The 22,169-nt window shown below is 46.6% G+C and overlaps 1 long non-coding RNA gene across 1 annotated transcript; it reads right to left on the bottom strand.

Annotated features, from left to right (window-relative positions):
• Positions 1 to 14,402: 14,402 nt before the first annotated feature.
• Positions 14,403 to 15,988, bottom strand: LOC150053687 (uncharacterized). The gene is made up of 4 exons (XR_016537885.1): positions 15,759 to 15,988; positions 15,135 to 15,222; positions 14,907 to 15,062; positions 14,403 to 14,653 (listed from the first exon to the last, which is right to left on the bottom strand). It is a non-coding gene; the product is annotated as an uncharacterized LOC150053687 (long non-coding RNA).
• Between the last annotated feature and the right edge of the window lie 6,181 nt (positions 15,989 to 22,169).

Raw genomic sequence — 22,169 nt, 5'->3', positions numbered from 1 at the left:
ATTTTTAATTAAAAGGACTTTGACAGTGTGGATTATAATAGCCACGGTGCAATCTATCAATGACACAATCCAAAGTCCTTGGCTATTCCCCTCCTGCCTGCTGCATGCTCCATTCCCAATTTTACTATCTTAAGGAATACTGAGACATTACAGATAAAACTTCATACACTTTGATGATTATTTCTTTTGGAATGGTTATCTGAAGTAGAAATATTAAATCTCTCTAAATGACCATCTTCTAACTTACTTTTCCTGCTTCCTTCTTCCTTTCTGGCTTAGACAGTGATTCCTCCACCCCCAACCTCACTTTATCTGCAAAAAATAATAGAAACCATCTTCCCTTGACCAACTAGCACTATGACCTCCATTCTTCGGTGACCACATACTATCTTGCTTCTTCCTGTAAAAATTAAGCTCAACCTTGCCTGGGCCAAACACCTTTCTGTTGTCTTATAGTTCTGAAGTTCAGAAGTTCAAAATGGCTTTGCCCAAGGAGAAATTAAGGTGAGTCCTCTGTGACCGGGCCAGCCTTTGGGAAAGGGGCTGAAGAAGGAAAGTTGTCTTACCTATGTTTCTGAACTGACCTTTGCCCAGACTGAAATCAGATGAATCTGGAAGACTTTATCCTGTGTGTTCATTTGTCAAGCAAAACATTAAGGCCTGAAGATTAGAATCTTTTAAGAAAAGTTCTTGGGGAAGATTTTAAGTATTGGGTGTAAATGTATGAGAGGTGGAGAAAGTTAGCTCCTAAGACAGACTAAGCAGTAACTTAGTCCGTTCATTTCCTAGTCCCACAGGGACAGTTTAGTGATGTACAGGTGAAACTGCGACCATCCCTGCACAGATAATAGGTGGCAGTATTATTCCAGACATCACTGCACAGACAATGGTTCAGACCAAGGCACTGAGAGAGGTTAAAGAATTTGTCCAAGGCCAATAATTTGTGGAATTATATTTCTTCAGGGGGAAATAAGGGAGAATAGCAACATAAATTTAACACAAATTTTGATAGAATTGGTAAGAGCTTAGACATTGGGGAGCTTAAGAATTCCTAAAAATGCTTCTTATCATTCATGTAATAGATAAAACATCTAAGATTCAAGGGATCTAAGTAACTTTCTTGGTCTCAGAGTTATTAGAACTGTAAGGTCTGCTCAGGAGAACAGCCCCTTCCCCAACCCCCCCTTCCTCTTTATGAAAGACAGCATGTCCCCTTACCAGAAATCACCTACCTGAAACCAGTAAACATCTGCCAATCACTTGATTGTGTATCAGCAAAGGACCCCAGACTCTGAGTTTACTTCTGTATCTGCTGTGGTCAACCACAGATCCCTCTCTCTTCTCTTCTTTTTCTGCATCTTGTTTGGGCTTGAAATGTTCTCTTCCCCCAGTAAACTCTTCTCTGCATGAACCATATGACAGTTTCCTTTCTGTGAACCTTACATCTGGTGCTGAAACCAAGGAGGGGATAGAATCAGGAGTTGCTGGATCCCCTCATTGATCTCCTAGGGTCAATCTGCCTCCTGACAGACACTCTGTTATGGGGTCAAAAAGGAGGGGATTCCACATCCCTCCAGGTGGGGATTCCACGTCCCACCAGAGTCCACCACACAGAGCCAGTCTCATATAAAAAGGTGAATTTATTGGGGAAGCAGATGGTGAACTGACTGGCCAGGGACAGTGCAGACTCGGGAGCTGACACTGTGACCCTGAGTGGCTCTCACGCAGGGTTTTAAGGGCAAAACCCATGTGGTCGAACCTGGTCACACAGGTGGCCAATGGGATACTTACATACACAGAGGGACCATTACCAGCTCCGGCCACATGCAGGTAGCTAATAGGGTCATAGTCCAGTGTTTGAATTTACCTATCACCTTAGTTGGAATTGGCGCACAAATTGGAAAGGTCTCCACACAAAGCCGGGCCCCTCCCCACCCAAGCGATAGCCCTCCTCATGGGGGTGGGGAGAAGGTCAAGGTTGCCCCTCCCTAGAAGGGCAAAGGTGGCTGGGCTGTACCACATATTCCTCCTCATTGGGGGAGTGGGGAGGTCAAGGTGGCTGGGCTGTACCATTGTTGACCTTCCACAATGGGGTGGGGGAACTCTTAGGCATTCTGGATGGCGCCAGTCCCTGCTCCCCTCAACAACTCCTTGTACCCAAACTGTTGAAAGCTGGAGGAACCTCACCTTGGACTTCTCATCTTTACCATTGCTGTCTATGCATCTTCTCTTTACACTGATGAATGACTTCCTTCCTCTCTAGGTCTGATGAGGGACTTTTGTCTATGGGCTCTCTGTTTTTCTGCTGTTTTGTTTTTTTTTTAATGTGGTACCGTGCCAGAAGGACCTCTGCAATTTCTTAAGAATAGAAATTAAATTTGACCAATAAATAACTTGTAAGAGTTATTTAGCCCTCTGTGGGTCAAAGTGCTATAAAAGATAAAATCTGTAAAGACAATACTGTTTATTAGTCAGTTTTGAAACAGCAACTGATTAAGCAATTATATTTTCTTAAATATAGCACTTTATGTTACCACATCCATCTTTTGTGACCATAACAAAGGATGCAGGAAAATGGCTCTGTGTCGAAGGCAGCTCATATTCTTAGGAAACAGACATTAGACAGAAATAAATAGCATTTGAGTTAAAAAGTGCTAATTTGAAAGACCATGATATGAACAAATACTTAAATGGACTTTGGTAGTCTTAATTTTCCTCTTTCTTCACTTTGAAACAAACATTTAGGACAATTTTTACTTCCCAAATTGTTTTTATTCAAAGGAAGCCATTTTTAATTCCCTTTCCAAAGCCTTTCTTTACTAACTTTCCCTTTATGCGTTATACTTCCTTTGATTTGATTTGCAGTTAAAATAAACTTTGCAAAACCTCTTAACTAAAGTTCTTCTTTAATGCGATGTAATAATTCTTTGAAATATTTGGTAATGCCCAAATCTGATAACCTTTTTTGTAGTTTAACCTTTTTTAACCTTGGTCACCAACAGCACAGATACTACTTACAATTGAAGGTAAAAGCAAATAATTTCAGAACAAAAAAAATCAATATTTATGATATTGGTAGAAAAGACATTTTCTCACACCATTATAACAGTTTTTACGTTGTTTTGGACATGTTTACTCACATGCTTATACACAAAAGGTTTAAGGCAGACTTAGGTTTAAAAATAAGAAAACCAGTCCTCGAGGGCCAGATAGAGGCCTCCTACTTTTGGATATCTCCCTGGAGCATCACTTGTTCCAGTAAGAACAGGGAGATAAACACTGTATAATTTAAGTGAACTGAGAGGAGCCAGATATACAAACAGAGTGTAGAGCTGGTCCTGGGGCCAGAGAGGGGAAGCACCATTATCAGTGGTTGTAGAATTGGAGCTTTTCATTGTGGAAGTTCTGCATATCACACGCCACATCCATGCAGTCAGTGTGGGACACAGAACTGTCCCTGAGGGGTTCTGGCTCTAAGTACAGCTAAATACAGTTAGGAAAGTTCCTATTGACAACACACCCCTTCATGTTTGCTTTTCCTATACATAGCCAGCTGTTTTTGACAATACTACTGAATTGTGCACGTTAAAAAAAAAATCATTAAATGGGACCAGACACCAGTGGCTCACACCTGCAATCTTAGCTACTCAGGGCTGAGATCTGAAGATCATGATTTGAAGCCAGTCTGGGCAGGATGGTCCATGAGACCCTTATCTCCAATAAATTCCCCAAATCCGTAAGTGGAAATGTAGCTCAAGTGATGGACAAAAGAAGCTCGGGGACAGCACCTAGACTCTGAGTGCAGGCCCCAAGACTGGCTCACATAGGAAACATGGATGGTAACTTTCCTTTTTGTGGTACTGAGGTTTGAACTCAGTGCCTCCTCACATTTGCAAGTCATGTGTTCTAAGGCCAAGCCAGGCCACCGGTGGTTATTTTTTGAGATAGGCTCTTGCTTCCTGCCCAGGCTCATGCCACACACTGTGAGCTGCCTATTTTAAGCTTCCCTTCACTGCTATTATTAGAGGTGGGTGCCCACATCCAACTCCCCAAGGTGCCCTGGAACAATCTCCCGATCTCAGCCCACTTGAGGTCCTCATCGCCTTTTCTGTGTGGGCCGGCCTTGCACTGCAGTCCTCCTATGCTCCGCTTCCAAGAGGCTAGCATTAGAAACGTAAGCCCTCAGTGCCTGGCTTAAATGGTAACGTGTACATTTACCATAACTTTCTAACAACACAGTTTTTCAAAATACACACTTCCCTCTGCACAAACGTCTTGGAGTTCCCAAGCTGAGTGAGCCACAGGCTTCACGTGGCTCAGGATTCACTGTTAGGACAGCGAAGACCTCAGTCATGCCAGCAGGGTGGAGGGTGGCAGGGCCTGACTCTCATGAGCTCTCCCAGCCCCACCTGCCATTCCACTGTTTCTGAAACTCAGCCAGTTTTCCACACACACACTTTTGCCCCTCTACTGGGACTCTGAAGTAGGACATTACCAGGAGATGCCAGGCCTTCCTTGGCTCATTGGTATGAGGCCCTGAAGCCTCAACCTGATGCTGCTACAATTGACAGGTCATTTATAAAGAATTGGCTTGACAGACTTAACACTTTCCCCTTGAAAAATGGAGATGAATCCGAAAATATTGAGCAACTAGAAGCAATGATGTGATTTACGAAGACATTCACGAGAGCGGCACCCTGTCCAGCTCTGCTTTGCATTGTTGCTCCCTCATTCACCTCCATAGCCTTCCTCTACCCATCAAGATCTGCCACCCACAAACCTAGAAAGAGGTGGTAGCATATGACCAGGGGGCTCAGGGCTGTCAGTCATGGTGATAAAGGCGTGTGTCTCTGGAGCTGGAGGTCTCGTTACAGTGAGAGCTGGTGCTCGGGTGGCAGGGCAGCTGCAGGAGCCAGGGCAGCCGTGGGAACAGAAGGAAGCCGGGTCGTAGAGAGCTGGGCAGTGTCGGCTGTCCTTGGCACTTGGGCTTCGAGGCTGTCAATATCGCCAAGTCCAAGCACATCCCTATCCCGGGCCATCTGCTCTTGGTTGGGGATGAGAAGAACCAAGTACCCCCGGAGAGGGGCAGTTGGTGGGGACCCTGGGGAAGTATCTGGAGCTGATTGTAAGTGAGCAACTTAGAGCTAAGGGTACTCAGCTGGCCTAACAAAACGGACACCAAACCTCCAGGTGGAAGGAACTCTAAAAGCGGTTCGAGAGCAAGCACTAACACAAGCACATAACTAACAGGCTTTGCTGACAGTAATGACAACCAGAACTCACACTGCTGAGTACTTACCGGGTGGTAAGCTCTGTGCCAAGCACTTTTATTTTATTTTATGTTTTTGCCAGTCCTGGGCTTGAGGTCAGGGCCTGAGCACTGTCTTTGGACTTTCTCAAGGCCACAGCTCTACCACTTGAGCCTCAGCACCACTTCTGGCTTTTTTCTATGTATGTGGTACCAAGGAATCAAACCCAGGTCTTTGTGCATGCTAGGCAAGCACTCTACCACTAGGCCAAACTCCCGGCCCAAGGAACTCTGTGAGTATTTTTTTGTTTGTTTGTTTGCCAGTCCTGTGGCTTGAACTCAGGGTCAGGGCACTGTCCTTGGACACACTTTCTGCCCAAAGTTAGTTCTCTGCCACTTGAGCCACATGCCACAGTGCCACTTCTGGCTTTTTCTGTATATGTTGTACCCAGGAATCGAATCTAGGGCTCTGTGTGTGCTAGGCGAGCACTCTACCTCTAGGCTACGCTCCCGACCCCTTAAATTTTTTTCTTTCTTTCTTTCTTTCTTTTTTTTTTTTTTGCTAGTCCTGGGTTTGGACTCAGGGCCTGAACACTGTCCGTGGGTTCTTTTTCTCAAGGCTAGAGCTCTACCACTTAAGCCTCAGCACCATTTCTGGTCCTGTTACCTGGTCATGTCGAAGTTCAACCCTCTGCCTTCCCCCTCCCTCCTGCTTCACCAATGTCTCTTTCAGCAGTTGGCAAACCTAGCTTGCAGGAAGTATCTTCTCTCAGCCTCTGGTTTGGATCTAGTACCACAGGAGCCTCTAGCCACCCCACCTTGGGAGACTGGTCACTCTTAAAGGGGCGTGCTTGAGTTCCTTACCGCCAAATCAGCAGATTCCTACGCAAGCCTCTACCACTCACCTGGGCTTCCACTCCATCCCGCTAAAGCACCTCTGGGCCTCCAGGGTGCCTCCCATCTAGACTCTTTTCATCATTCCCCTGCTCCTCTCATTATCAGCACAGGTCTTCAATTTAGACATTTAGAAAATAATGCACTGACTCAAGAAGGGTTTGTCAACCTCTACCAAGTCATAATCCAGAGGCCAGAGCGGCCCTGGGCTGGGCAGAGTGAAATGGAGAGTTGTCTCTTCTTGAGTGTGAAAAGGACAGCATAGCAAGGGAAGAATGGCTGCTTAGCAAGCAAGAAAGAAACAAGGGCTTTCCCCATAGAGATGGCTCTGGCCTTTGTCACCCTCTCAGACCTGAAGGCATCACATCAGTACACACCTTCTGTCCAGCCCTTTCCGTCCCATCGTGACTCCAGGTACCAAATGAGAACTGCCCACCTTCATCTATCACCTTTTCCATCTCTTCCCAGAATTCCAGAAGCCTACCCCTCTGCCTCGTAAACAAGACTGCAAGGGTACCTAGGAATAATCTCGGAGTTATGAGGCAGAACAAACTTCTCATTTCCCTTCTCTACCCACAGCATGGGCCTTCTTTGCTTCTTCATTATCCTTCACACCATTCACTAGCTTTTCAAACTGAGAATCCAAGAGCTAGCGAGGAGCCCACCAGAGACTCTCCTTCATGACCCACCAAAGAGTCCTGTCACACTGTGCCTCCAATGTGGCCTGAGAGCCCAAATCCTCAGAACGCCCTACCTTGACTTCTGGACCTCCTTAGTTAACCTAAGAAGATGGTAACTGTCAAGTAAGGTCATCTCTACCCAAAATCCACGGCAGGCCACCACATTGAGAACAAACCATTTTTTTTAATCACAATCCTCTAGTTCCTCTCCCCACCCCCACCCTCCCACCTCCGGACTCTGATCTGTCCTGCTGGCTCCCACCACACCTTCAGCTGCCTGGCCATTTGGATTCCTTCAGGGCACACAGCATGTTCTCTATGCTGGGTCCAGGGCCTCACCACTTACACCCTCCATCTTATTGTAAGCATCCTTCCCAGCCTACGCCATGTATTATCTCCTCAGTTGCATCTCTCAAAAGACTGTCATGCTATCTCATCACTACCAAAAATCTTCTCCAGTCTTGGCACTGTGCTGCAGACAGGACCTGCGCACGGAAGCCCCTGGGAGCTGCTTTGGAAGTAGAAGGAAACAGGGATTGTGTTCTGCCATCTCTTGGGCTACCGAGGACCTCGTGGGAACCAACCCACCTGCATAACAGTGGGATCACCACTTATCTCCACAGACCAGTGGGAAAGGGAAAGTTGAGGTCAGACATCCAACCAAGGATGGTTCCTTCTCCTGCATCTTCCAGGTCAGCCTTGGCATTGCAATTCTAATATTTCATAGCGAAGCATCAACCGGAGACACCAGGAACTGGGATGGCTGAATAAATGGGCCCCTTTTAAACACTTCAGGCTCAGACTTCAAAGAAACCTCTATTTCTGCCTCCCCTCCAGCTCTTGAAGCCAGGTAATGAGTAATCGCTTTAGAACTGTGCCATGGATCACCTACCTCAGGTTTTTTTAAATCAGGATTTGGATTTTGATCAGTCATTTTTCTATAATTATATGTCAGGCTTATATTTCAGTAAGAAAAATAATTTGAAGCCCAAAGCATAGGTCTTCAATATAGACATTTAAAAAAAATGCACTAACTCAAGAAGGGTTTGACAACCTCAATCAAATCATAATCTAGAGGCCAGAGTGGCCCCGGGCTGTGCAGAGTGAAATGGAGAATTGTCTCTTCTTGAGTGTGAAAAGCACAGCATAATAAGGGAAGAATGACAGTGTATCCAGTGGGGAGACAGGGCATTCTCCTCAGAGATGGCTTTGGCCTTTGTCACACTCTTAGGCCTGAAGACACTCCATCAGTAGACATTTCTTGGACCTTCCGGCCTAAAGTCATCAATCATAATGTTAACTTCAAGCCTGATGAAGATAGAATTCCTCACCTGATACTAAATACCCATCATACCTTCTTCCTGCCCCTGTGGTCCACATGAGGACTCTGTCACTTAAGAAGGAAGGTACCGCCTGGTTGATGGCTCACGCCTGTCACCCTAGCTACTCAGGAGGCTGAGTTCTGAAGATCACAGTTCAAAGCCACCCTGGGCAGAAAAGTCCGTGAGACTCTTATCATCAAAGAACCACAAAAAAGCCTGAAGTGGCACTGTGGCTCAAGTGGAAGAGTGCTATCCACAAGCACAAAAGCTCAGGTAAAATGTCCAGGCTCAGAGTTCAAGCCCCAGGACTAAAAATACTATTACTACTACTAATAGTAATAGTGACGGTACCACCACATTATTCCAGGTGAGAGGTCAAAGTGTGGAACAATAGGCCAATAATCAGAGACCTGTTTGCAGGCTCTGAGCTGCGTCTCCAATCTGTTGTAGTGTTTCCTGTCATTGCACACTGTCCTTCCTGGGCCACTTCTGTCAAGGGGGACCTGCCTGACTCTCCACACGCTTCACCCCAGCTCCCAAACAGGCATCCTGCATGAAGCCTTTGTCCAACCACCCCGGCCCTCACTCATTCCAGAGGATGCACGAGAGCTTCCACGGGACAGGCCCTCACTTCTCACTCTGCACCAAGCAGACCCCAGGCGCTGTCTTCCCTCTTCCCTCTGGCTCATGTTCTGTCTTCCTGAAGGGCATTTCCTGCCTGCCTATGCCAGTGCCTAGCTCCTTACCCCACACCTACACCCCTTTGAGGGCTTCCCCCTCCTAGTCCAGTCTTCCCAGACCTCAGGCTCTGCTCCAATGATCAATCCCAAGAGCAAAAACAAAGAGCTTAAAGGTTCTTTCCATAGTGTTTGAATCACCCAGGTGAGTTATAAATGGATATTCCTTACCTGTCTCAACCTGTGAGTCTTCAGTCCATTTTAAAGATTAATTTTGATACTTGATTCACTGTCTAAAAATAAAAGAATTAAAAAATAAATTTCAGTTCATTTCTCTTTCAATACTAAGGTCAGAACTCACCCAAGATAAAATTTTATCTTTTTGCTCAATTACAATCCTAGATTTAAAGCTTAGTATTAGTATTAATGAAAACTTAAGAATTATTAATTACATCAATTGCAATCAAGTAAAAATCCAAATTAATATGCGATACTAAAATAAACACTTATCACTCCTTTTGGCCCATAATAAAATTACAGAGACAGCCAACCTGCTATTTATCTAGAATATTCATTCAACCATATTACAAACCATCAATTTTCAGGGCCAGCTAAACTGCCAGCCACTGTTGGCTCACACTTGAGCATTTAGAATATAGACTTTGCCCCTCTATCTAATGTAATAGCAAAAGGCATGGACAAAATTTTTGACATCAACTTCCTGTGATGGGAGTGCAATTATGAAAGGCCTTGGGTCATCTTAAAAGCACAGAAAGAGTAAAACTCTGAGGGGATTCTGGGACCAGTGAGCCACCCAGGAAGGTTGTGTGTCCTCCAACAGCTGGTGATTTCTGGGTCCATGGGAAGAAAGTGGGAAGGAGGGATTGAGACAGCCATGCCTGAAAACTTTCAACACTGTCTTTACAGACTTCAAGTTTCAGGCAGGGGCTGAAGAGAAACCTTAGGGAATGGGAGCAAATGGGATAAGGATAGGGATGGTAAGGCCGGGAGTTTGGCCTAGTGGTAGAGTGCTTGCCTAGCACGCATGAAGACCCGGGTTCGATTCCTTGCTATCACATGCATAGAAAAAAGCTGGAAGTGGTGCTGAGGCTCAAGTGGTAGAGCTGTAGCCTTGAGAAAGTCCAAGGATAGTGCTCAAGCCCTGAGCTAAAAGCCCAAGACTGGCAAAAAAAAAAAAAAGGATAGGGATGCTAGAGACAATGAGAAGATTCACACCCTACAGGGGATGGGGACTGGTTCTGAGAGGCTCAGCAAGCCAGCTGACATATTGACAGACAGAACTAAAGAGGGAAGCTCTGTAGAGAAAACTTTCCTTGAGTATCATCCAAGTGGAAAATATGGGAACACAAATGGCACATAATGAATTTTATTTAAAAACAACAAGTAAGACCAAATCCTAGCTGGGTGTGATAGTGCATGACTGTAATTCCAGCTAGACAGATGGCATAGGTAGGAAAATTGGGGTCCCAAGCTAGCTGACGTAAAAATTAAGGCCTCATCTAAAAGATAATATGAAAAGGCAGAGAGGGCCAGAGGCATGACACAAGTAGGACACAGTATCTGACTAGCAAATGTGAGGCTCTGAGTTCAAGACCGAGTGCCAAGAATTTTAAAAAATCTTGTATGAAGGAGTCATGCATGAGAAAAAGAGTGTAGGAGGCAGAATAAACACCCTACAGACCATCAAAGCATGGTAGAGAGAGGGGACTACAAAGTAAAAATTGACAGACTGTTTCAAAAGAAGTTGAAGACATATGACATAATATTCAATGTACATGGGTGCAAATGGAGCCTGGTAGCCTCCAGGAGGGCGGGTTTGGAGAGGATGGGGAGGGAAGGGAGGCTTGGGGAGGAGGGGGGAAGAGATGGGGGGGCTCTGACCAAGATTGATTGTACCCATAAAGTGACATGTTAATTGAACCCCCCCTGTATATTTAAAGATAATTTTTTAAAAAAAGAAAGAAAGAAAATCAAACAATATGACACAGGGAAAAATACAACTTGAGAAAAGTAAAAAATGAACTAGCAAAACTCATGAGAGAATTAGAAGTCAAAGGAAAGTTTAGGATGACTAAGCAACAGATAAAGAAATATCAGGTTTTAAAACAGGAAACAATGTTAAATTAAAAAGAAATGAAAAAGAGCCAAAAAGATTTGAGAAAATAAACAAATATTAAAAATTGGCAATGAAGATTAAACACGCATATAATAGGAGTCCCTGAAGAAGGCAATCAAGGCAAAGGAAGAAAACAAATATTAAAAACATAATTCAAGGGAAGTTCCCTAAAATAAAAGAGAGATACAAAACTACTTTTATAGAGAGTTCACTGTACTCTTCAAACTACTGACTCAGAATGGCTAGCACAGACACAGTCCCATAAGATGACTGAATTTAAAGAACACACTTCAGGCTGGGTACCTGTGACTCAGGACTGTAATCATAGCTGGTCAGGAACCTGAGATATGAGCATCCCAGTTCAAAGCCAGTGTAGGCAGAAAACTCCAGGACATTCTCCAATTAACCTGAAAAAAAAAAGCCAGAAATGGTGTTGTGGTTCAAGTAGTAGAGTGCTAAGAGCCGGGTTCTGGGTTCAAACCTCAGTACTGGCACATGAGAACACACACACACACACACACACACACACACACACACACACAACAAAGTGAGTGTGAGAAAGAACATTTCAGTCATCCTAGAAAAGAAATATGGGACTTAAAAGACAAACAAGCTGTGGCATTGGTGGTGCACGCCTGGAACCCTAGCTACTCAGGAGGCTGAGATCTGAGGATTGCAGTTTGGAGCCAGGTGGGGCAGTTTCCTCTTATCTCCAATAAACGAATCAGAAAAAGCTGAAAGTGACACTGTAACTCAAGCGGTAGAGTCCTAGTCTTGAACACAAAGAGGCTCAGGGACAGTGCCCAGATGCTGAGTTCAAGCTCCAGGAGCAGTCCAAAAAAAAAAAAAAAAAAAGACAAACAGAACTTGGGGTTTAAAAGACAGACACAGATAATCTGCGATTTTTCCTGTGCTGCCTCCTGCTGGGGGAAGTATAGTATATGTGTGGAATCTCAGGGCACCAAATGGGCAAGCCAAGGATTTCATATCCAGTAAAACTGACAGGTAAATACTCACACATAGTGTGAAGCTCTGAAGGTAGTGTTTCCCACAGAACTAAACACACACATCTCAGACCCCAGTGGTCAGAATTATCAACACAATGACTGTCAGAGGCATGGAATGGATCCTAACTTCTGGTACCAAGATAATTAATGCCAAGAGGAACAGGCCCTGGGAAGCGATGGAATGAGCTCTGTCAACCTAGATGGAGACGTAAAAGTAGAGAGGGAGCAGGGGCGGTGGCTCTGGGGCTTGGAATCCTAGCTGGAAGAAGGTCCTTGCCACATGGAAGACAGATCAGAAGTATCAGGTTTGAGGCCAGCCCAGGCAAAATAAATGAATGAATGAATGAATGAATGAATGAGGTCTTGAGATCCCACCTCAAGCAATAATCTGGGTACAATGGGACACCTGTCATCCCAGGTAGATGGAGAGAACAACTAGGATCATTGCAGTTCACAGCACTTCAGGTATGAACACAAGCAAGAAGGCTGAGGGAATGGGTTAGGTGGTAGGATACCTGCTTAGCAATCACAAAGAACTGAGTTCAAACCCCATTATTGCCAATAACAACAACTACATAGAAAAGGGTAAGAGATATGCTCCATAACCATTTTAAATGTTGGTGCTAGTACTCTGTTCATTTTGTGCAAATGTGAGAAATATTAATTCCCTCCCCCACTCCCTTCGTGTCCTTGAGTATCCATATCCACAGAAGGGACACAGATGTAATCGAAGAGGACTGGGAAAAGGTCATTCAAAGCTCTGTAGTCTTGTACTCAAATTGGAAGATTAGTAGGAAAACTGGTCTCCGAACTCTAATTACTGAAAAGGCCTAGAAACGACAAATCCAAGCCTCTGTGTGTGTGTGTGTGTGTGTGTGTGTGTGCGTGTGTGTGCGTGCGTGTGTGCGCGTGTGTGTGCATGTGTGTGCGTGCGTGTGTGTGTGCGTGTGCGTGCGTGTGTGCGCGTGTATGTGTGCGTGTGTGTGTGCGCGTGTGTGTGTGCGTGTGTGCGTGCGTGTGTGTGCGTGTGTGTGTGTGCGTGTGTGCGCGTGTGTGTGCGTGTGTGTGTGTGTGTGTGCGTGTGTGTGTGTCTGTGTGTGTGTGTTTCCCTTTCATCATTGGCAATTGAACTCAGGACTTTTTTTCTTAAAGATTTTTATTAACATAGATTTTTTACATCATATTTTAAATGTCAAATTTAACAAATAAGTATTCAAGAATGGGATCTCTATATGCAATCACTGGCACATAAATATAAGAACAAAATTAAAATTAAGCTGAGTGTTTGTATGTCATAGATACGTATCAATCAGGACATTATGTTTTCCAAGTAGCTCTACCACTAAAACCACATTCTCGCCCTTTTTGCTTTAACTAAATAAATTTTTTTTCAGATCGTGTCATATAGCGATTCTGCCGAGCCTCCTATTTACCCTTCCTTCAGCGCTGGAATGCCTGCCTGGCATATATGATACCCTGGTTCATTCTCCTGCACCCCCCAAACTAAAATCTAACCCAATGGCAATCCTATCTCTGTCATTCTGTGACGGTCTGGCGGAAAGAAGTGAGTGTTTCTTGGAGAAATGATTGCCTCCAAGTCATTTCAATTTTGTAGATGACCTGAACGTTCTTCTACTCCCACCTACTGAGGACACTGGTAAGGGAGTGGGGTGTGTGTGTGTGTGTGTGTGTATGTGTGTGGTATGTGAGTGTGCAAAATTCCTCCCAATGCAGTGGGGATGATTTGCTTTAGTTATGATACTCAGCCAAGAAGTGAAAAATACCTTGTGTCATATTGGAAAGGAATCCCAAGTGGAACATGAGAGAAGACTCCTCGTGGAGAACACCAGAAGCCCGTGAGGAAGAATCAGCATGGCTCCCCATTTTCTAAACACACCGCCCCCTGCAGAACCAGCGATGGGAAGGGCGTGCCCTTGACTGTGCATCCTGACAGCGCCGTGCAATCCACATGGCAAAACCATGATAATGATTTAATGAAGGCATTCCACCTCATGGCCTGCCAGCCTCATCACTTGTCAGGTTCATGGAAAATGCACCCAAAGGGGGTGTGGCCCTGAGTTAGCACAGCCCTGTCTCCAGAGAAGGCCATTGACCCAGATACCTGAGATGTAATGACTTCCACTGGCCTCACCCTTAAAGCTTCCACCCCCACAGTCCCCCCACACTGGGGAGTAGACACGTCCAAACCATAGCAGCTGCTTACGTAGTGATACGATGTGCTTAAAAGCATGAGAAACTTGTTTTAAGAACCAGTATAATGGCCCTTAAAGGAGCAGAAATGAGCTGTGATGGGGGACGTTTTCCGTATTTGTGATTTATTTTATCACAAAAAGATTTAAAATCAAAGCAGAAGGGGAAATATCCTCAGAGAACAATTTGCTTTTTGAAAACTAGAGCCTCTTCTGGCTCAGGACTTTTATTTCTATACTTAATCATCCACAGTTTCTATAAAAGGAGAACGTGAACAGAACTTCTAGGAGTGGACACAGACCTTCCTTAGCTCCATGGGCTCTGGAAGCCTTTTCCGGTCTGCAGAGTGAGCAGCTCACACCCGCCTGGCTCCTGCTCCCAGGGTATGGTTCAGGCATGTTTCTTCCACACCACACAAACATGCTTCTCCATTATCTGCTCCAGACTATCAGAAAGATAGGTTGGGCTTCTGGGCTCCTAAAACAATGGAGAAGCCCAGCCTGCAGCTCCAGTGGAAGACTGCAGAGGTGCCCCCCCCCATGCTTTGGAAGACAAACAGTACATGAACACTGTAATATGTGTCCATTTATGGGCATTTTAAAATAAAGGACATGTAATGATGCAGAAGTGGAAGGTCCGTTGCTGTGCTGGGGAGGAGCGTATTTTTTGGGATGAGGTCTTGCCAGTGGGAGCTCTGTGTCTACTGCCCACCACCACTGGGCCTTCTCACCATCCTCCTCTGCTCTTTCACCACTCCAAGGGGTTCCTCCAGGCCTTCTGGGCTCCAGCTTCCTCTGGATCTTTCAAGCCACTGTTTGTGAACGTTCCCATCTAATGCGTGCACACAGGGCCGAACAACGCCCCGTGCTCCCGAGCTTGCCTAGTTCTGCAAAACAAAGTGAGTACCCTGCACACGCAGTGCTCTCCCCACCCGTGGCCATTTCCCCATGTTTCCTACCTGCCTAGGTCTACTGGCTCTTCCTCTGTCGCTCTGTATCTTGATGCCCTCCCAGCAGAAATCTCTGTCAGGGTCACCAGCTGAGCTTCTGGGCACAGATGAAGAGATACCGGGAGTTGAGGGGCGCCTGATCCTTCACTCCACCCGCCACGGGCTGCAAGTCCAAGGCTCACAGGCCCATCCCTACATTCTGGAAGCTTGAGTTCTGCTCTACCTACGCTTTCTTCCTCCTGGAGGCAGCGTCCTCCTCCCCTCCCCTGACTCCACACACACCCTTGCTTTCCACCTGTCTCAGCGCTCAGGCCTCTGGAGTTTTCGCTGTTTCTCATAGTGTCAGTACATATGTCCCATTGTGAACAGAAATTCTTTGTTCAGGAAGGGAGATTGTGACCGATGCCGAGGACACTGGTAGAGACTGGCTGTATCCCTGGCTCAGTCCATCTACAGCTGGCCTGCCCACAGGACTGTCTCACCTGTGGGCAGCGGGCCCATGACCCTCCCCCGCCCAGGCCTACCCATCCTCTGCCTTGGCCTGAGTTGTGCACCAGCATCCTGAGCCCCAGCCAGGACAAGAAGTCCTAAGTGACATCCACACTCAGAGATGGCAACCTACCTTGTACTCACCTTGAGTAGTGCAGGTAGGCAGGGGTGTGGACATGGAGCTTCTCTGGGTTCTGTCCTTCCTGCCATTGCCTGAGGTGATGCTGGTACCCGCACTGACAGAGCAGGCGAAGCATGCAGGAGACAGCCACCTTGGGGGCTCCTGCTGTGGCAACAAGTGCTCAGCGAATGTTAGTTCTTAGCTGTAGGGTGCCTGCTGTCCGTGGAACTGGCCGGCCACGGAGCTGGGCTTCCCTCCTCTCCAGCCAAGGAGCCGCACCGCTCACCTGGCCTGACCTAGAAGGAAGGTCATTCCCTGCCCTACCAGCAACTGCCCCTCAGTTCCCCATAGCCCCCCTCGGCCAGCATGAAGGTAGAGCTGGGCTGACTGAGGAAAGGGAAACAGGAGAGGGGGAGAAGAAGAGAGGAAGGGCCCTGTACTCTGTAGTCCAGGGCATTTCTTTAAGAACTTGCTGTCTGAGGCACGTTTCTCTACTACTATGTCTGTTTGCCCAAAGAAAAGAAGAAAATCTGATTCCCAAAGTGGATCAGGAATACCCGGTTGTTAAAACTGCTTTATTCCTCTGATTTTTTTAAAAAAAGCTTTAAAAAGTGAAATTTCTTTAAGACTAGATTCATCCAGAATACGACTTCTATGCATATTGCAATTATTATCTAGTGAGAAGTGCTTGTAAATCTCAATTTCCAATAGTGTGAAAGCCAGCGGGTCATAGGCCTACCTTGAAGATTCCTCAGCACTTGGGCACCGGGACGGGTCTCTGCGTCTTGAAGTTCAAGCGAATGTACGTATAGAGAGAACTGTCAGATCTTGGCTGTGTAAAGGGGTGCCTCCTCCTGCAGACAGCTCAGGGAGGGAACCTGAGCACTGCTTTCTAGCTCCTTCCAGGCATATGGGGCGCTTACTTGCTGGAACTACCCTGCCTCTGCCCATTCTAGCCAGGCCTCTACTGTGAACTCAGAGATGGCTTAGCTCGACCCTGCCAGGCTCCAGGGAGCATGCCATGAACCATGTCCTCTAGGGATTCCAGACTGCAGGAGTTTGCAGTGAGCACACAAACACACACACATACATATCACATACACACACATGAACCAATATATTATATGTGCATGGCTTGTTACTGCCCAGTCTAAACCTGTCTTTGCCATTTCCTCTTTCCATAAAACAATACCTTAAACAAGATAAATTATAAAGTAGAGGGGTTTATTTGGCTCAGGGCTGTGGATGATGAGAAGTCAGCTTGGTGCCTGGTGTGGGCTTTGTGCTGTATCTTATTTCTCTCTCTCCTTACAAACCCACTAGTGCCATCTGGAAGTCCCACCGCCATGGTATCATCTAACCTGGCTAATCCCCTATGTATCAATAACATAAGAATGTGTGGATTAATATTCCCATCCAGAGAACACATTTAAACCATCAAGTCACAGGATGGTACCTTTCCTACCATATCCACCTATCCATCCATCCCCTCTGCAGCCTACCACTGTTGGGCTGTGAACCTTTCCTCCAAGCTACTCTCTCCTCTGGAAGTCTTCCCCCATCACCTCTGGCCCTCAGTTTTTCACATCTCTTGGCCACCACTGCCTGGTCCCTTGCTGCCTGCCTTCAAACCACTTCAGGTGACACTGAGCTCTATTACTGACCTTCCAAGATGCAGCAGCTTCACAACAAACAGCATAATTGGGTCGGCACCTGTGCTCTGCTGTAGTTCAGCTGATCTTTGCAGGGGCCATGACTTTGCATCAGACTGACGGTCTAGGTCATGAATAGCTCCTAGGGTGCCCACAAGCAGGCTTTTACTGCACAAATCCTCATTGATTCATTCACTCATCGGACATGCCTGCTTTGTCCAGGACAACAGTAGCTAACCTTTATCCTACATGCGTTATCCTTCAGGCAGGACACAAAATGCTCCCTCCCCATACTTATCTGCAAAGGGGAACCTGTAATTAAATGAGATAATATGTGAGTGCACTAAGGGCTGCCTGCATGGTAGCTGTTCTCCTCTCTTATTAGCCCCAAGTACAAGGCTGTGCAGATAAAATGCAGATACGTTCTCTCAGCCGTAGGGCAGTAATATAATTACAGGACACAGGCCAGGCAAGCCAAGGCTTTGTGCTTGCTACAGAGAGACAGACTGACCTCCTAAAGGGTAGAAAATTTCGCCTGGTTGGCAAGGTTTAGCCTTACCTGGAGGAGAAGGTGGTGGGAAGGTCACAGTGGCGTAGGAAGGGGTTCAGTTTGGGTGTGCTCGAGGGCACTGCAGGTGCGTATGTGTCTTGGTAGGTTGGGTGGTGGGTGTTGACGTGCAGGAGTTTAATCCTGAGTCAGCCAGGTCAGGTGGGCCCAGCCAATGGCTGGGACTTCGCATTACCCCCTATGGCCTGCCTCTCCATCCTGTCATGGAAAGCGGATGTGCCTTGAATTTTACTCTAAACCTACGTACTGCCGAGGGCTGTGACCTGATTAGGCCAGCTATGCCATCATTTTCTTCCTTTTTTTTTCTTTTTGGTGCCTGTATTGGGCATGGAGGGATGTTTTTGTTTGTTTGTTTGTTTGTTACTCTACTGCTTGAGCCATGGCTCCACTTCTAGATCTTTGGTAATTAATGGAAGGTAAGAGTCTCAAGAACTTTCTGGCCTCGGCTGGCTTCAAACGGTGAAGCTCAGATCTCAGCCTCCTGAGTAGCTAGGATTCTAGGCATAAACCACTGGCACTGAGTCATAATTCAGGCTATGAGTTTGGGCACTAGGTATACCCCAGATGTGGGACTTGGGGAACTTGGCCTCGAAGGCTGAAATGTCTGTGTCTGGGCTTTAGCCTAGCAACTCTGCCACTGGCCTCTTCTGTAAGGGTGATATTTATCATGTCACCCTTGTCAAAACCATTTGCTGCCGAGGCCGAATGCACATGGCTGGTGATGCCTGCAGCCTACAGTAAGAGTGACTGGGTTCCATCTCGATTCTCTTACTTTCCAGGTTGAACTCAGAGCAGGCTGCCACCTGTGGGAGCTCTGGTTTCCTCTTGGAGGGCATTCCTCACACGTACCAAAATCCAACCAGGTGCCCATTGCAAAATCAGGTATTTTCCTTTACCTTGTAGCAATCCACAGCCAAGGCCCTTTCTGTGCCTAGATCTTCATTTCCTTGGTCAATTGAGTTCTGCTCCCTTCCCAACATGGCCCCCAAACTCACTGCCCACCGACTCATGGTGCCTTGTGACATTTCCTCAAGGAGAGATTTTTGCTGAAAGTTACTTTTGGTTTTGGTGGTACTGGGAAGTGTACCTGATCTCTTCTTGCAGTGTTCTTGCATTACACTCAGTCCTGTTTTTGGTTTGTTTTTCAAATAGGGCCTCCAGCATTTGTACTTTAGATCTTCTTACCTAGCCAAGAGGCACTGACAAGCCTTCTCAGCCCTTCAAGGGCAAGGTAACATGTGTAACCACTCACCTGGCTCATTCTCATTGTTTAAATCTAAGGCCAAGGTGGTGAAGACGAGCTAAATTGCTTCTTCCCTGTGGCAGGTGTCACATTCTTTTTCTTACTATATTTTTTCTGTAGTCAACTTCCCAAATCCCTTACTTATGTCCACCTATATTTTTGCCTGCCTGAATTTCTCTTTCCAGACATAAGGATAGAGGTTGTTTAGCGGCCCTAAACTCTCTAGCAATATGTTTGGTGCATTAGCTGAGAAGTCTTCTGACTTGGACATATCACCTGGTTACAGAAATGTAAGAATCTTAGGGTTTTGTGATAGGAGAATGGCCAGAAATGGAATGGCCTCACAGCTGGCCCCAGCCAGGCAGGCTGTTCGGGACTGGGGGACTCTCAAGTCTCTATGTTTCCAAGAAGCAAGAAAATTTGCTCAAGTGTAGCCTCATAAGCAGAACTGAAGTGGGGCACGGTCTTGAGTGGGCAGTGTCAAAAATGGACAAACATGTTCTCGAGTCTCTCTACAATGAAGAACCACACATGGACAAGCTACATGATTTCCATAGGTGTTAACTTGGCAAGTACTGCTGAGGTGACAGGATACACTAAGCAGATGGAAATACAAATACTTGTGTCAGTAGTAGGGCTTGAACTCAGGGTACAAGCATTGTTCTGAGAGTTTTTGCTCAAGGCTGGAGTTCTATAACTTAAGCCATAGGGCCACTTCTGCTGTTTTGGTGGCTAACGGAAGAGTCTTGTAGACTTTCTTGCCTGGGCCAGCTTTGAACTTTCAGGATTACAAGTGTGAGCCATGGGTGCCTTTCCAGTCTTAATTATTAATTATTAATTACCAATATTAATCTCAGAAAACATAATTCCCAACAATATAGAGGCTACAGGATAGCTAGAAGGTGTTAAAGTGGCCTCAAGTTCAGAGACTTGGCCTAAGGCAAAGCAGGGAGTAGATACGAGCAGATATGGACATACTGAGTCACCGCAGAGATGGGTAGGATAAAGAGAAGGAGCTGTGTCAAAGCTATCCCAGCGCTATGGACGCCTAGCAGGCTCACAATGCCAAATAGCTCCAGGTGAAATGCTGCCAGGTAAAAGCTGGCTCTCTGGCTTTCTGGATGGCCAGCAGCTCGAATGGACCATGTCAAGCATTGGACAGAGCTGAGCTAAAACCCCAGGGAGAGTTAGGCATTCCTCACCTATGGATTCTTGACAGGTATACTGGAGGGTCTGCTGACAGGCAGGCCTGTGGCATTGTCTCCCAGAGCCAAGTGGGAGGAAGTGACCAAATCACTGGGTCTGGTGTGCCTGATACATTCAAGCCTGGTAGTTTGGATATGCCTTGGTATGTCGGCTGTGTAATTGCTTATTGGCACAATTAAGCCACTTATCAGTTTGTGATCTGAGGTAGCTGTTTACTTATATGAACAAGTTGACATCGTGTTTTGTTATTTATCCTCACACCTGGGTAGCTTAGGTTAAAAATGGAATATGTGAAAGGGAGGCACAGCTTAGGGCAGGCTTGATCTCCTCAGGTAAAGAAAAAATCCAAGCTTTATTGTTTTTTGTGTATGCTGGTACTGGGACTTCAACTCAGGGCCATGTGGTCTTGCTTGGCTTTTTTGTTCACGGCTGGTACTCTACTACTTGAGCCACCTCTCCATTTCCAGCTTTTTGCTAACCGGAGATGAGTCTCACAGACTTTCCTGCCTGAGCTGGCTTTGAACCACCATTCTCGGATCTAGTCCACCCAATCCACTAGAATGACAGGCATGAGCCACTGAGGCCCAACAAGAATTCTAAACCCCATAGCCTCACGGTACATTGTTTTCCTGCTTCAGCTGCACTGGCTTTTCAGTTCCTTGAGGAATTCAGGTTCCTTCCCACGGTTGTGCGCTTGTACATGTGGCTCCTCTTGTAGGTGTTTTTGCTTATCTTTAAAGTCTGGGCTTACAGAGTTTTCTCAGAGACAGTCTTCTTGTCCCATAGTGGGCAGGCTGAGGCATCACTTGTCCATATTTGTCCCTTGTGGCTAAGGTTCCACTTCTCTTGGTTTTGCACCTCCACAGCGGCTTCCCCTTGGAGCACATATGAGTCACCAGGCTGTGCCTGCAGGGCCTGTGGAGGCTTTCAATGACCTTGTGTTGAGAGAACATGGGAAGGGAGCCCAGGCTGCTTCCCACTGCAGGATTTAAGTTCCTTGCAGTAAAATGAAGTCTATGAAGTCTTTCTGCGAATCTGTTGAATTATTAGAACTCTCCGTTACATGCTATTCTATTGGCTCAGAAATGAACTTCTCCTCAGTCATTCTGAATGTTCATTTAAGCCCCTCTCTGCATGGGACCAGGAGACTACCCTTGCTCAGGGAAGCCGAACTGGCAGGCCACAGGTCTTCTCCACAGCTGAGGAGACCTCTGGGCCCTGATTCTCTGGCTGACCCAGCTACCCAGTATCTATTGGAAAGAGCCTTCAGCTTGGTGCCTTCCTTCCTCCAATCCTTGTGGGCTCCCAGGCTCAGGTGGCTTCACAATTTCTTAGTGAGTGAGGGAACAGACACCCAATGAATGCAGCACAAAACGACATATACTCCACCAGGCCTCAGCCTTCATTGAGGGGCTGCACCTCTCTTCCCTTTCTTGCTTGGTCCTAACTTTCCCCTTGAAGCCATCGGAAGCCCTCTATTGGGGCCCCGTGACAGGCGCTAGATGGAGAAGTTCCCGGAGTGGGGTGGCGGGGAGGCAGGCCAACTGCTCTCTTCTGGCCTGGGTCCGGACCAGCCACTCTGCCCACTTCCCCTTCCACTGCAACTGGCCTCCAGTCCTGCCCCAGTGAGCAGAAGTTTCTGTGCGCCTGGAGAGCTGCTCACCTTCTTGCTCCAGGCCTCTCTGGGGAGCCCCACATTCCGCATTCAAGTCAGAACTCAGTGGCGGGGTCCCCTCCTTTCCCAGCCCCAAGAGGACCTGCCTGC

This window comes from Megascapheus bottae, chromosome 15, assembly GCF_031878675.1.
Source record: "Megascapheus bottae isolate mThoBot1 chromosome 15, mThoBot2.hap1, whole genome shotgun sequence".
In the NCBI taxonomy this organism is placed as follows: domain Eukaryota; kingdom Metazoa; phylum Chordata; class Mammalia; order Rodentia; family Geomyidae; genus Megascapheus; species Megascapheus bottae.
This window is presented reverse-complemented; position numbering and strand designations above follow the sequence as displayed.